Here is a 16,436-nt window from a genome sequence, read left to right on the forward strand (position 1 = left end):
ATACAATACCCCACACAGTACCCCCCCCACCCCAAGTGACCAGACAGTATATTCGACTAAACAGAAAGAATTACAGAATAAAATAGAAAACAAATGAATAATAAAATAATGAAAAACAATAATAATTTAAAAAAGAAACTAAAACAAACCTAAATATAAGTAAATTGACATGCTCTTACACTCTTGCACATATACATGTTTATACATGAAAGGAAATAATAATAAAAAGAGATAGACTTAACTTAAAAAACAATAACATTATAATAACATTAACATTAAAACATTAAACATTAAAATTATAATAAATAAAATAAATAACTTCCAGCCTACTGTATGTAGATAAAAGTGTAGGATAACCAGTCATCAGCAGCCTGAGCTGAGAATGTTTAAAGTGTCCAACCATCTTTCTTGATCTGTGACGTGGATCGGCGTCGTCAGTCCGATATCCAATACGTAAATCACTTAAATATCGGGCTCGATTCTAAAATGAGATCGGATCGGTCCCATCCCTAGTTTTAAAATACTTTATAATTCAACATTATGTTAATTGTTTTATGTGATTAAAAATATATGTTTGCTCTACGGTCTAAATATGATAATGAATCCACGTGGACATACGCCCAAACTACAAATCTTGATTCAGTGTTTGTAGTTTTCAAAAAACATGGGACTAAATCTCTGCCCCTGCTAAATTTCAATGATATGAAAATAATTCAATTGCAGCACTTTTCTTCGTCCTTTCATGAATGGGACCCTTTTTTGTTTTTTTACTTTTTTCACTCAGAATTTTGATTTGAGTTTTTTTAACACAACTTACATGCACTTCCTTTGGTTAAATTGTGCACCTTCACTTTTTACAATATATTGTCTGTTTATTGTGTGACACCTTACAGTGTCAATTATTAAGTCTGTCAATGTCAATTATCTCTTAAGAGAGATTATGTTTTTTCTTATAAAACCTGTAAGGTGTAATGACAACATCAGTTTAAAACAGCCTCCATAAGAAATTATCATGAACTAAGCAAGAGGGGAAAATTGAGTGCAGAGGGTTACGTCCTGTTTATCAGTGTTTTTTTTTACCATCAACATATCCAAAGAAAAGACCAAGAACCTCGAGCCCTCCAATGATCAGTGTGATGAGTGTTCCTCAAAACATAAAAAAAGACATACCATCATCAAAACATCAGTGTTAGTTGTTGGTAAATCTGTGGATACACTAGTGTCAAATAGAGTGAATTAAAAGTGCATCCACATGCTGTAGATATTTCATGTTTTGTTGTACAGTAGGCTTTACTTGACTATAGATTTGCACCAGTCTTCAGCTCCAAACACGCTGCTTGATGTTAGAATAAAAAATGAAAAAAATGTTCAGAAAGGATAAATTCATAGGACATTTTTGATAATGGAAACATAATAAAAAAATGCTGCAGTTATCCATCTGTCACAGAGATGGCATCGGAGGCTTTATGAGCTGTCATGTTAGAAAGTAAGGGTGAGAGGAGAAGGTGTCAGTTTGCCAGTGGAAGTGGAAAACAAAACGGCAACAGAATGAAAGAGGTTTTAGTTTTTGAGCAGCAGGTGCAGTGACCTTTCACCGGTAATAATAAACTTTTCACACTGAGACGAGGAACATGTGCTGCTGATCATACTCTGAGAAGGAATAATCCGATACCTCTTGACTCTACACCTGTTCAAAGCATGAACCCTTTTCATGGCCTCAGTTCTCAACAGGTCTTACACATTTTCATTATACAGAAATGACCTGTTTTGATCAAGGTTCAGTTTTGATCAGCTGAGATGTTGCAGAGTACTTCATGACGGGCTTTACAAATTAAAAAAAGTCAGACTCTAAGTGCTGAAGACTGGCATTTCTTTACAATGGCCTGGTTACAACACAGTTCAACAAGGTTTTACAACACAGTCTAATTTGCTTAACATATGAGTGCATCTTCTTTAAACAGGAGGCCAATAGAAAGTGCCGAAGTCTTATGCATAGCATTTTCACTCTGCTCTGTTTTTATGCAGTTTGCCTTCTTTCATATGCTGAACTTATTTGGCTTTTGGTTTGAAACATGTCACAGTTTTCAGGCCTCTTACTCGAGGCTTATTTGGATTAAATGGAAAAAACAAGACTCCTCTTCTTACAACACAGCCTTTTGATTCAATTAAGAAAGGGGTGGTTAGTGCCTTGCTTCAGGGTTACCCTCTTACTGCTTACTCAACCATAATGTCACGCTCCTTAAGAAAAGTTTTGAGGTCAACATGTATTCAAATAATCTTCATTATTTTATAAAAGTGATGGAAAGGCTAGTCATCTTGCTAAGCTTGACAGGTCACAATCTTGAAACAATGCAAATGACAGCAAGCCTTGCCTTGTTGTCACATGAATACATGCTGGGGGAGGCAACTACATTTTTTTATTGGAGCAATGTCCAGGTCTTTGTTAGACCTGATCTTTCGAGAATTCCACATAGGGGTGTGTCTTTGTTGATATAGATAATTGTGATGTCTGTCAGTAGGATACTGGCAGTGTCATACAGTAGGTAGCTGCCTTGTACAACTTATAAGTACTTGTAAACAACGGTAGATCTAGAAATACGTGTTGACATTATCCATTTTCATTGTCTATAATAAGAGAAAGTCAGCAATGTCATATAGAGTTTAGGGAGCTTGTACGTTTTTTTACATTGCTACAATTCCTTATTAATTCAGATGCCAGCATTGCTGTTGTTACAGGAAGGTGCAACTCCCTAACTTGTTTATCAACTATAGAAAATGTGTCAGCCTGCCAGCCATCAACATTTACTGGCCCTTCTTCAGGTGCTATCTGCATCGTGCTAAGACAGTACCATTCATCTCCCTACAAATAATAATCACTTGTCACAGGGGAGAGAGAAAGAGGCAAGGTGGGAAATTGGAAGATGTATAAAAATAGCCTCGCTATAAATATAACTTAAGAGTTTCTCACTTGATACTGAGACATTATTCACAAAGCCATAGCCTGTGCAAACAAACAAAGATGACTGAGCATTAGTGAATTCCTTTTCTGTTAATTTGAGCCCAGAGGAATAGAGGATCTGTCCTTTTTCATAAGAATAAAGTTGTTCCTTTGGGATATCTCAGTCACTCACCATGATCTACAGACAAAACACAGACCATCTTAGTCTCCCATGGGCTGCACTCACTCTTGAAAACAGTGTAGTCTTTTGTCTTTACTGTTTGGCTGTGAAATACTCATTCATTTCACTTTGTCCAACACTGATAGAAATACATAAGGGATTACTGTATTTCATTCTCAGGGTTTAGTGTCTTTATCATTTATCGTTGGTCAAAGTAGGGCCCGATACACATGGGATTTTTGAGATACAGATTACAATTTAAGAGGGGGAAAATAGCAATAGCAATTTCATTTATAAACGCATTTCATTACAAGCTTAATGTGCTCTAACAAAAATTTTAGTTAATCAACAAAATGATTATGCTCTATCTGTTTTTGTGCCTCAAAGCTTTCTGTTATTGAGCTGTACTGAGTCTCAATAACATGTTAACTACACACAAATGAGGCACCATACAGGTTTCTATTTAACCTTTTATTTCAACTAGGAATATTCCCATTGAGATATAAAATCTCTTTTACAAGGGAGTTGATTCAAACACACATTTTCATACAGGAGAAAACACAGATATGTACATGTTGGGTGGAATTCTATCACCTAATTTTTCAAAGTTGAAATCTTTATGCCATCTTTAATAATTTACATTGAGAAGCATGTAATTTAGTCGTTGTACAATGTACAACTTCTGGACAACTTTTAATACAGTTTGCAGGTTGTTAAATTACACTAACTAAGGAAGGACAACAAAGTCTGTAAAACTGTATTGTCATAAGTCAAATTTCTACTTACATTTTTGTTATAAATAAATAAAATGGGACCCAATATGGACCCTTGTGGAACACCATTATTTTTTTAAGTATACGCTAGATCATCAAATTGAAAACATTGCAGTCTACCACGCAAGTAATTTTCAAACTATTTAACTGTTTTTCTAGAAAACCTTATATCAGCCAAGTACTGTAAAAGAACACAGTGATCAGTTGGGCCGAAAGCCTTCATTAAGTCTAAGAAAAATGCAACACAGTAATATTTAGAGTCAATGGCATTTATGATGTAAATTAAGACCTTAGCAGTAAGTTTAGCTGTAAGTAATACGGTAGGAAAAAAAAAACCCAACTCCAAAGAGTTGAAAAGTTTCCTTCTACCTTCTCACAATTACAAGATAATTTTGCCATTGGCTGATTTCCAATCTGAAATGAGGGATATTAATGTTATGTAGGCTGTTGACAGTTAGGATGTATTGGGATCTGTTTTGGGATAAACAAGTCTTTGTGTAGATAAAGCAGGAAGTTGGTCCAAGTCTCTATCCAAGCAGATGTTGCCAGAAGGGCAGACAACTGTCCCTAATTCCTTGAAGCACATTATGGCTTTGGTAACCGTTCCCATATTCTTGTGTTGGTTAGAAGGATACGTTTCACTATAATTTATCATGCATGAATCATTTGTTTAAATTTTACACAAATTAGCATGTGATTATTGCAAACAGTATTTAGTTTATCTGCTGAGTGTTTCACCCCATCATTTCCCCATACATTTCTTGGAAGTAAAAACCATAACTTATACTAGAACCGGGCCCTGGCCTTTAAAGTGAACATGAATAGAGACCTGCTTGTCTTGAACGCATGTCGGGAAAAACATGATTACATGGTTGACCTTTTGCAGTAATTAAAAACATAGACCTCAAGTGATCTTGTCTTTTATGACTGACTATTTGAAAGTAGTATATGAGACTACCAATTCAAATTTACTTAAGTAATTGAAATGAGGCTTCTGGTGAAAACAGCAAGGCAGTACCTTTCTTATTGAAGAATATTAACTTAAAAGAAATAACAGCTCAAATGTTCTTCAGAAATATTTTAAGTGCTATTATAATGAACCACCAAAATAATTTAGTAAAAAAGAGTTGTATACTGTTGGTACTTGTAACCAGAGCAGAGTGGCATATCCCTGTGCTTGATCTTTGTCACAGGTTTGTCACTGCTGCAGCCAAGTGGTTCATTCATAAGTAATCATGGCCTGTTGACAAGTTTAAGCATTTAAGTGAAGTGTGCATTATTAAACACGAACAAGGTCTGGGTCAGTAAATAACAAGGGCTTTAGATATGCTGGACTCTGAAAGTGTGAACTACAAGTAGAAAAACAAAGCTTCTTTATGTTCTTTGAATGTAAAATAAATTATAAGGGTACGTGGTATAAGAAGTTGTGCTTGTGTAAAGCCAGAGCAACAATGTTGTGAAAGTCTTCTGTGAGGTTCTTTTTAACTTCCTACCCTGGGTGGTCACATGCTCAGCACGAGCCAGTGTGTTCTCACTGTTTTGATCCACAACAGCTGAGCCATTTCAGCCAATAATTGAGCAATCCACCCACCTACCCTGATGGCCTGTTAAGAACAAGTGTTCATTCTTTAACATCTGCCATAACTGCTTTGTCATTATTATATTTAAATATTTGCAACAGGCAGAAAAAAACATTTACAACAAGTTGTTTGAAATGAAAATTTATTGTATTTAATTGTAATGTTTATGTGCTAAGAAAAGTCAGTTATATTCAAACACGTATCACAACCAATAAAGTTGTGCTTCAACACTTACTGTAGTTTTCACTTCCATTAGGACATAATAGAATTTAAAGGGTCACAAGCATAAATCAGTTTACTCATTAATAACTGCCAATAGTCAAAGAAAATCTGAAATTTTTGCTGCTTAAAGGGTAGGTTATTGAAATTCTATACACATTCAGACAGCACCCAAAAAAGATAATTCTACTATTGAAATCATTTATATCATTGTGTTTTTAAATCAAGCAGTTATGGCCTATCTATCAGATGGACAATAACCATTTTGTTTTTCCCCCACAACATTATTTTAACTTCTTCTTATCCCAAAAGGGGCTTTGACTTTGAATCCTCACCTTTTATATGACATTGAAGTTTGTTATTATCTTTGTATTTTGGATGCATTTAAACAGCCCTCAGAAGGTGAAAACAGCCTCATAATTAAACAGCCATCATTTAATAATCCCATTCGAACAGCTACAGTAGAATATGACTCCCAAACTATTATTTGCATCTAGTGAATGTAAATACAGAGACTGGAACATAAAGATCTAGGTTATGATGAAACGAGGGCTGGGTTATAGTAGGTTACTTAGATCTGTTGCATGCTGTTCTTACATACAGCACGTCATGTGCAGTGGATACAATTCAAATAATGTTGTTCACCTTGTATGTCGGTTTGTGTTTAGAATATGTTCTCTGTCTTTTCCATTGTTTGTTTCCTTAAACCTTGTCCCAGTCTGAACTGTCGCTTTGACCTGACTTTGCACTGTCATGGATCAGAAAACTTGCATTAAGAATAGGAATAAAGGAAACCCTTATAAATTGACCACTTCTAATATTATTCCAAGTTTAGATTTGTTTAATTATTTGTAATTGGTAAGATTTTAATCCAAAGCATTTAAAGGTTTTTTTTTTTTTCTATAGAAGTGGTGTTGGGGCCAGAGATATATTATATGCTGCTTGTCTGTGTAATAACTGTGGCCGTGCAGGATGAAATTGTAAAAAGATCTTTCACAAGTATTTCGTCAATACACTTGCTTGTTTCAGTGGCATGATGTGCTAAGGCTGGCAGAGACAGGACAGGCCTTACCCATTATTATCTTGGCATTTCAATCCCCACCTGTTTGACCAGTTTGTCAGCATTCCTGAGAACAGTTTCGGTTTTGTTGGTCGCCGATTGTCTTTGTCTCCAGAAAATGCCATCTTAAATGGCTTAGTGAAATGCACTTACCTTCACTTCTATCTTATAGTCACAGATACAGTAATACACACATAAGCCCTCACAAACAAAATTGTCTGAATTCAAGTTGTTGGCCACATTGAATACTACCTACCGGCTTCTTACTCGTCATCAATGTATATATGTCGTTATTTTTTATTTGTTTTTAAGTTAATTTTGGGCTTGTTTGCCTTTATTGGATGGATAGTTCAAGAGAGACAAGAAATGTATGGAGGAGAGAGAGTGGGGCATGACATGCAGCAATGAGCCGTGTTCGGATTCTAACCTACAGCGCTGCTGCGAGGACTACAGCCTCCGTACATGGGGCGCATGACATAATTGCTAGGCTATCCGGTGCTCCATATATTTAGCTTTTTTTTTAAGTTAGAAAAATTAGAGAGCAAAAGATAAGGAAACACGTAGTTAATTTAATTACATATCCAGGTAAAGCACATACTTCACATAATGCATAAACAAGCACAGAAAACACCTCCTATATAGAAATGTGTTTTTTTTAGTTAAGCTTTCTCCAACCTCAGCATATTCTTTTTAATTACTACCTCAAACAATGGGAAATGTAGTCCGTGTGCAGCAACTGGATACCTGTAAATTGTCTTTGTCTGTGGGCCAATAACTGTTAGCTACGGTAGCTGCAATGCTGCCAGTAACATTGACGAGAGCACTGGACTGTGAGATGCTTTGCAAGTCATTAGCTAAACTGTCAGTTAAAGCCCAGGCAAAGCCATTACTACTGCAAATAAACAGTAGGATTGAAAGTGAAACGTCCTCTTTTCCCTTCCTAGGCAACCTGGAAAACATAAAGTGGTTTGGGATTTCATTATGTCTTCCATGGGGGTTTTATGTGAGTCATGTTTGCAAGGTTTTTTTTCCACAGGTCTTTTTCTCTGGTAGTTTATGCCCTGTACCTCAGCAAGCATCCTCATATTGCCACTGATATAACCTGCAACACTAGTGTATGACATTTGAGATGCCACGAGGGGCCTGGCATGTGGTGTTGTATTGGCAGGAAGCAGGATGACTTGCAAAAAAAATACCCTAAGAGTGTGGTTACTTTGCTGCAACACCAGAAACACTGCCTGCCCGATGTGCTGATATTTTAGGCCCACATCATTCACGAGGTAGGGACAGTAATGTGGGGAGACTGGCTTCTAAGTTCATGCTATGTTTTTAAACAGTAATCAGAATGTTTTTTTAATTTCATTCCATCACGCTTTTTGTATTTAAGTATGAGCTTCTAGGAAACAGAAACAATGAGCATGATCTTTGTCTATTGTTGTAGACTGTGAAGGCTAGTATTGTTCCCCAAGGTGCCTGTCTTTTCCCATCGTTATAGCAACCATTTTCCTTATTGTTCTGTTTAGTCAGGGAGCTAAGAGAGCTGCCAAGAGTTGTTGACAAATATTTGATTCCTTATTGGTCAGAGGCTTTTGGATAGTTAGTGTTTCACAGTGGACTTAGGGGTTTTAAGAAAATGAACAAATGGCTCTTGTCTCACACAAAACAACATGAATTGTTGTCATAAGGAGCAGTTTTGTCCCACTAGATTCATGAAGAGCAAATATGTAGTCCAAATATTGTTTTGTTTTTTTAATACAATGTATCGAACTGAAAGCACAACATTTTAAACGGAGTATTCTACAGTCAAAATCACTGTACAGTTCTGGACTCATGACTTTGACAATTAAGATGACACTAGTGTTGTCCAAACTGTTGACTTCGATATTAAATATATTTATTTGCCTTTGCAAAACCCTGAGACTCACAGTGCTCAAAATATCTTTGCAAAGATATCTTTAAGATCTCATTTAAATTTCACAATTATGAGAGTATTGCTAATCTGTGGTTATATTATTTTTGCCAAATGTAAATATATCAATTTACATCTGAGAACATTTGATTTGAAAACAATAAATACATCATATATTGTGTATTATAGACCTGCCCTGAAAATTCCCCTTGTGGATTGATGTATGAAATAGATTCTATTCATCTGTAAACAGGACATTTCTACTAAAACGTTGCTTCAACAACTCAATCACATTTTGTATTTTTTATTTTCTTATTTTTTAATAATTATTTTTATTGCTTTCATGCTTTCCATCAGTCATACTTACAAGTTTTTATCAACCAAAATAATACCATAACATTTAACTTAGTTACACTTTTCAAGAGTGAAATCAGGATCACATGAGATATTTACCTTTATATCCCAAAACACAACAGAGAAAACACGTAAAATAAAACAAAAAAATATATAATTAAATAAATATAGAAACTTGTACATCACATTTTGTATTTATCCAGCAGCATTTTTGCCCACTATGGGCACTGTAACGTTTGCTTCATTTAAACATGAATGAATGACTGGTGCATACTTGACCATTAACAGTCTAATTGTCTACCTCGCTCATACTGCCACTTCGTTCATTTTGGCAGTAAACCCTTGTTGACTTAAAGCTGCCTTGTGTGCACACAATGCATGCGTATCATACATGTGCAAAGCAGCCTCAGCTTTACACTCATGTTGCTCCTATGTTGCTTTTTTTGAGCAGTGTCTCTCAAAACGACATGCACTTTAGTCGACTGATTGAGCATTTCTTTGATTGTAGTAGAAATCATGTTTCGTCCGAGCCGTTGTTAGCTTTTTAGCTTGTAGCACTGCTATGTGCCACTTGTTAGACCAGTCTACTGTTAGACGTGAAAATGGGCAAACATCAGAGTTCTAGATATCTGTGGTGTAACTTATAATAATATAACTTAGAATGGTAAGCCACAGCCATCCCAAAAAGAGATGCTTGCCTAGGTAAGTTGGTTTACATTTTACAGTGCTACCAACCCCCCCCACCACCAAAAAAAAATAGGCATGGCAGATATTGCTGGTAGCCATAGAAGTTGTTGGTGTAACCACCATGAAATACCTCCAAACTGGTGGCCACGCTATGTTGGCTCCACCTACTGATGACACCTGAGATAGTAGGTGCACATAGTTGCTGTTAACACAGAAAGTATTGAACTACATTTTATAGACCTGCCACATGGATTTTGCTCAAAGATACAAATCTAGCCATTTGGGTCCAGGACCAGACCAGTAACCTACCAGGATGGGATTGGTGGAAACTCTGGTCTTTAATCATTTTCAATTATGGTGTTGTACTTGCTTATGCACCAAAAGTGATTTGAATTGTGGAGTGATGATTTCAAAAGAGAGCCTGAGGTAAATGTGTTAACCCAGCTTATCTTTTCTACCTACTCACACATGGCCAACCGCGGAACCTTTTTACACACAAAGTTGTTTTTGTGACTTCTCTTGCTTAGTATTTCCCCATTATGGAAACAGGAGACTTAAAATGCAGAGAATGAACATTACTGTGTTTCCCTGAGTAGCATGACATACTTTGTCACTATGTTCTTTCCATACATTCCCATTATAAGTTGAACGTTAGACCCCTTCTTAATAAATTTAATTTCAAAGAGCAATCCACTTCATGGTAAATATTTATCCCAACAGTCATGTTAAAACTATACTAAACCACGTATGATAGCTGCAGCTACTTGTCCCTGCTCCTCTGCTGTCTGCAGACGGGTCATCACGGGGGCACGCCGAGACGAGACACACCAACATACATGGCTGCAAACGAACACACACACCAGAACGCCAACCACCGCAGTGCAACTGTCTACTTGTAGTGCAACGGAACACGGTTGATCCTCTATCTGTATGGACCGAGTCGGGAACGCACGTTCAACTTTTCTCCGTCCACTTTCACCGTTTTTATCATCAATCAATAACTTAACGATCGTAACGTCAGCCAGCTGTAGTCTGTGAACTTCTCCACACAGACTGTCAAACAGCGCTGCGTTATAGCCAGCAAATATATTTGTATTATTTCTCAATTTCCTGATCTGATCAAATGATCCAAATTATCTGTGACTTAAATCTGTGATTATTTGACATAATACCTTAACTCAAAGAAATGTATTTAAACAAATGTGTATGTAAAACGAAAACACAATTTAAAGGAAAAGAGCATCCATCATAGGAAGAGGGTGAAATGCACTGGCAGGATGTGACCTCCCCTCTTCCAATCTCATTACACCCCTCTCCCTTAAAATCCCTCTCCTCCCCTGTTTCACTGTTGCAATAAAAAAAATATTTACCAGATTTAATTGTGGTTGCAGTAACTTAAGCATAATGATAATATTCTTTATAAAATGGTCAGAAATAAGTAATAGTCACCCCCAAAGGCCAATTCTGAGCCAGGAAAAACCCTGAAGTTAATACAACATTCCAAACATTGAGAGTAACCAAACTTTCATGGATGTTTGTCTTGTTTTAAATTGGCTTGCTCCCCCACCATTAAACGATTTTACCCATCAAAAATACAACAACAGGAATAAACACCAGAGCACAAACATGGGGAGTCTGTAATACAACTATAATAAATACTGCTGTCTGTTAGAAGCACACATTCCTGGAACAAATTACCAATACATATCAGAGGCTGTGACAACTACTTAATGTTTACCACACAACTCAAACATCCGCCAAAAACAAACCAGTCATGTACTCATGTATAGGCCTGGGCCATGTGGCTAAAAATCACAATGAATGAATGTCAAATAATTATTTCCTTTCAAATTGAAAGGTGGATTTTTTGCTCCTGAGTTAAAGTTGAAGAAACCAGATGGTAAATTGGAGTTTAATTATTATTTTTAGTAACATGACAAACTGTAACATGCTGAGAAAAGTTAAATCGCAATAATTATAGTTATTGTTTTATCACCCAGGCCTACTCATGCAGAAATGATCTGTTTCCTTCTCTGATACATGATCCAGGAGGAGGTCTGGCTTTTGCTGCGTTTAAAGTGTATTTTATGTCACTCTGTTATTTGTAATGTATCTTATGTGTGACATGATGTCTTACATGTTATTACATGCTTCAGGACTACAGAGGAAATTTAGCTTTTGTGCTAATTCTGGCATATGTATTTGATTAATGTTCACATTCCTAATTCAATAAATAAAAATGAATAAATGAACCATGGACTGCCACCTGTTCAAGCTCAGAACTAGAACGCAATTCATTTTGGTATGGAGGTTACGTGGAGTTTTTGGAGAGGTCATGCAGGGTGGGACTCAGTGTGAGACACTGAGTCATGCTACAGAAAAAAATAACCATGATTGTAACAGAAACTCAAACTATTGCAAGGCTGACTCCTCAGTTACATTTAGTCTTCAAAAAATTGTTGAAAGACAGATTCTCCCTTCTTTTGGTGGATCCACTTTTTATCTTATTGAATTTGGCAATTCTGCTCTATAAGAGACTTCCTAAAATATCTATTTTGACATTTGGGGAAAAAAGGAATGAAAAAAGGAGAGATTGTGAACTTGTGATGAACTCAGCAGAGGTCATCCAGTCAAGTAAAAAAGTGACAGCTGCTTCTCACTCTTAAGAAAGGATTACTCTTTGCTGTACTTGTTGGCTACCGTGGCTCTGACACACACAAAAAAAAGTTTTTTTCCAAGCACTGTCAAACTTTCAATAATTAATCAGCATTGAATCCCAATTGAAACACAAAAAAAAATCCACAATACTTTTTTAATAAAGGCATGGTGAGTAGACAATCCATGGCTCTAGATTAATTGGATTTTAAAAAATTGACAGATGCCTGATCCTTTTCCCTGGTTCCTTCCTTGTTAGTCACCATCAATCCGACTTTCTGTTCATAATGTTGAAGTTCAACTTTCCCATTGCCTTGGATTGCATAACATTGGATGCTCTGTCCATACTGAATCCGTCAATGCATTCATATTTATAATCAATCCACAAACCAGTCAACTACACACTCCAGATCAAAAAAGAGATGAATCCTCTCGAGTGAACTATCATGTTTGGAGTTTTTTAACACAGCAAATATGTTTTATATTGGAATATCATTCTCTGATTATTTTCTGAACATTACATAATACATAGAACCAGCATGGTTGCATATGGTTGATAAAATGTATTCTTAGCAGATACTTAGAGCCTCTAAGGCAAGTTATCTATGATAACTCCTAATTTCTTCTCCCTGAATCAGCTTTTAATGTGAACAAGGGGAATAAAATGGGAAGCAGTTGCAAGCTTTTGCTCACACCTTAAAAAAAGTCACTCTGAAGAAAACAATCAGACACTTAAAACGGCTTGTATTTCAGATTCAGATTGTAAATTTCCCCGTTGTGGGATAAATAAAGGATTATCTTATTTTCAGATTCAGGCAACTTTATTTATCCCAGAAGGGCAATTCAGTTTCACAGCCTACCGAGCCATTGAAAAACACAAAGACAACGTAAAGGAAACAAGCACATCACAGCAACATTCAAACAGTTACATTCACATTATTTTTTCGATTTCAGTGGCCTCTTAGATTAATCTGTCATAATAATCCACACGATTAAGCCTCACTGCATCAAATAACCTTTTACATCAAATGAAATGAAACTACCATCATCTCACCTCACTAATGAATATTTTTCCACTTCATTTGATCACTGCATGTGTTGGCCCAGAGACACAACGCCATGCTACGTTCATGTGTTTAGAAGTCTTCAGCATGTGTTGACGCTCCTTGAGTCTCTTCTCATTACAAGTGTATAGTGCTTGATAGAGAAGAAGTGAGCTGTGAACATGTTGCTAATTAGTGCCAAACATGAGGGTAAATGAGGCAGGCTTGCGTCTGTAATTAGCTTCATCAGCATCAGTGAGCAGATTTCATTCTGCACTGTCTGCTTAGCTCAGGGAAAGCCACTGGGAACACAGGACATACAAGGACTTCATTGTACAATACACATGGGAATAACTTCCAAATACATAAACATACCAATATTCTTGCCCAGTGTTTTGCTCTATTTGTTTGTTCCATCTCAGATCACACAAACAAACAAATAAATGCACATTTTCCCAGTGAACCACTAAATCGTAATGTGCTGTTGGCAAATAAATCTCTGTTCTTTGAGCCAAATATTTTTAAATGAAATCCATGTCCAAATTGAGAGAGAATAGGTTCATTGTGTTGCTGACTGAAGGCTGGCTGGCTAAAGACAGAGGTGGCTGGCAGTCTGCCTGGCTGGGTAACAAGCTCACTCGTGACCCATGTGACAATGAGTGGCCAAGTTGAGCCTGTGTATGAGCGAGCAAGCATGACCTCACGCCACCTCCGCTGTCCAGACAAGGCACAATGCTGCCAGAGCTAAATGTCAGCAGGACACAAAAACACAGATTTCTGTCACATAGATGTCAACATTAGGTAATAGTTCAGAAAATCTAACCATGAGATGTGTGTTGTTTTTTGTCAAAGAAGTTATTTATCGTTTTGCAAAATGCCACTTACAGTTAAAAGGGAAAGTGGAAATATTTTGCTTGGGAAAAGTACAGCTTAAGAATAAATTCTTTCCATTGTAAGCACATTGTACAGCTTTACACTGGGCAGCTTAGTATCACACTCAATTCATAGCTATAGATTTTGTGCATTTACATATGACCTTCTGGACATCTGATCATGATCACTAAAATTCCTCTTTTTGTGCATGATACTAAAGAATGAAGCTAAAGATGGTTCCTTGTTCCTTAATGTTAAGGAACGATCTTAAAATTGCTTTACTAGGCCACCTTAAAGTAGCAGCTCCTGACTACAATGAGTTTATAAATGCTGTGCGACTTAAAGCTTTTTTCTCCTGAGCTATTTTAAGACCAAATAAACAAGTGACATCATATAATGGCTTCTTAAAGATCAGAAGTAGTGTTCAGTTTGTCGAATAAAATGCGTGTTTGCTTAAAGCGTACTCCACATAATAATCATTTCACTTTATCACATTCACGGCAGATAATTCAAAAAGTTATCATAACTGCAAAGATGTCCACTATTTTATTCCACACACTCTGAATTAATGATAATTGGGCAATGGTTCTGCTCATTCAGTAGAGAAGGCATCCCATGTACAATGGCTGAAGTTCTCATTGCACTGGTTGCTGGTTTGACTCCTGATCAGCAACAATTAAGTGCTGTATTCTTCTCCAACCAAATATTTAATCCTGCTTCATTTTAACCATCTATCATACAAGTCGCCATGGAACTCGTCTGGGGAAAATACAGACAATAACTCTTTCAGTCTGCAGGCTGCAAATCTCTTTGATGGAATCTGACTAGATGGCATTAAAAATAACTCTCAAGAAATGATGGCCCAGTTAGCTTTTTTTTGGTCATTTTGGGTCACTACTGTATTAAATTATGACTGATTTATAGCCAGTTAAAACTCCTCATTGTGTATTTCAGTTAGAAATGTCTTTCTGAATTGGCTCTGTTTATTTGCTACTTTAAATCTAAAAAGGTATTTCAATCTGCACAGCCTTATGTTCAGGGGCGTGTCCAGACTTTTTGGACTGGGGTGGACTGAAAACTATGAGCTGCCTGTTGCAACATAAGTCCCACCTCTGGCAAGCCAATTACAGTTAGGGATTCTGGGGTGGCACCTCGGGTGGCCAATAAGATTTCAAGTGGGGCCCATGCCACCCCTGGTCCCCCCTCTGGACACGCCCCTGCTTATGTTCCTTTAAGAGAAGTGTGATCCTTCTCTTTGTCTTGTATAATAGAAAGAAATGTTTTATTATACCACAGTAGTACTTCAGACATCTTGTTGTGGAGCCCAGTTCTCTGTATCATCTTGCAGTTTTACATGATTTCAGATTGTTTACTGGACTTTTGCTGTTGTCTCTGGAAGTTTGCTCTTGAAGTCTTTGTCGTTCAACGGCGTCTTTAATACTTAGACAGTATGTTGTTTAATCTTTTATTGGCCAAGGTTTTAAATGGTTCATATTATAAAACGAATTGATAACACAAATTTGTTTTTTTTATGGTTAAAATGTGAAAATGTTCTTCAAAACTTTAACTGATTTAGGTTGCATTTAATTTTGTCCCCTTTACAAAGTTATGCACCCTCAGAAACATCGTAAAGTCTTGACCACCTCATTGGGCGTTTTGATTTTCCTGAAAATTTGTGGCAGGTATTTAGTCCAAGCAAGTGGTGAGTGGGAGTGGGGTTTCATTTCATCTGAGTTGTTTGTTTGTGGGGATTTAAGATGCTGTTGAACTGGGGTGCTGGTGGCGCAGTGGTTAGTGCGCGGCCCCCCCATGTAAGGAGGCTGTAGTCCTCCAAGCAGGCAGCCCAGGTTTCCAATCCCACCTGTGGCTCCTTTCTCGCATGTCATACCTCACTCTCTCTCTCCCTGATTTCCAACTCTATCCACTGTCCTATCTCTCCAATAAAGGCACAAAAAGCCCAAAACTGAATCTTAAAAAAAAAAAAAAGATGGTGAACTTGAGTGGGACACAACCAACTGGTACAGAATAGATGTAACACTGCATTTGTCACCACCAACACAGGTACACATGTAAATGGACTTATGAATGGGAAATAACACTTGTGCTCAATTTTCTAGATGGATAAAATGAAGACACAATGTATTGATTATATATCCATGAAAAT

The 16,436-nt window shown here is 36.8% G+C and overlaps 1 protein-coding gene across 2 annotated transcripts in view; it reads left to right on the top strand.

Annotated features, from left to right (window-relative positions):
- LOC132981031 (testis-expressed protein 2-like) overlaps positions 1 to 16,436 on the top strand; it is a 36,250-nt gene that overhangs the window by 2,661 nt on the left and 17,153 nt on the right. The window lies entirely within an intron of this gene.

Source organism: Labrus mixtus, chromosome 2, assembly GCF_963584025.1.
Source record: "Labrus mixtus chromosome 2, fLabMix1.1, whole genome shotgun sequence".
Taxonomy (NCBI): Eukaryota; Metazoa; Chordata; class Actinopteri; order Labriformes; family Labridae; genus Labrus; species Labrus mixtus.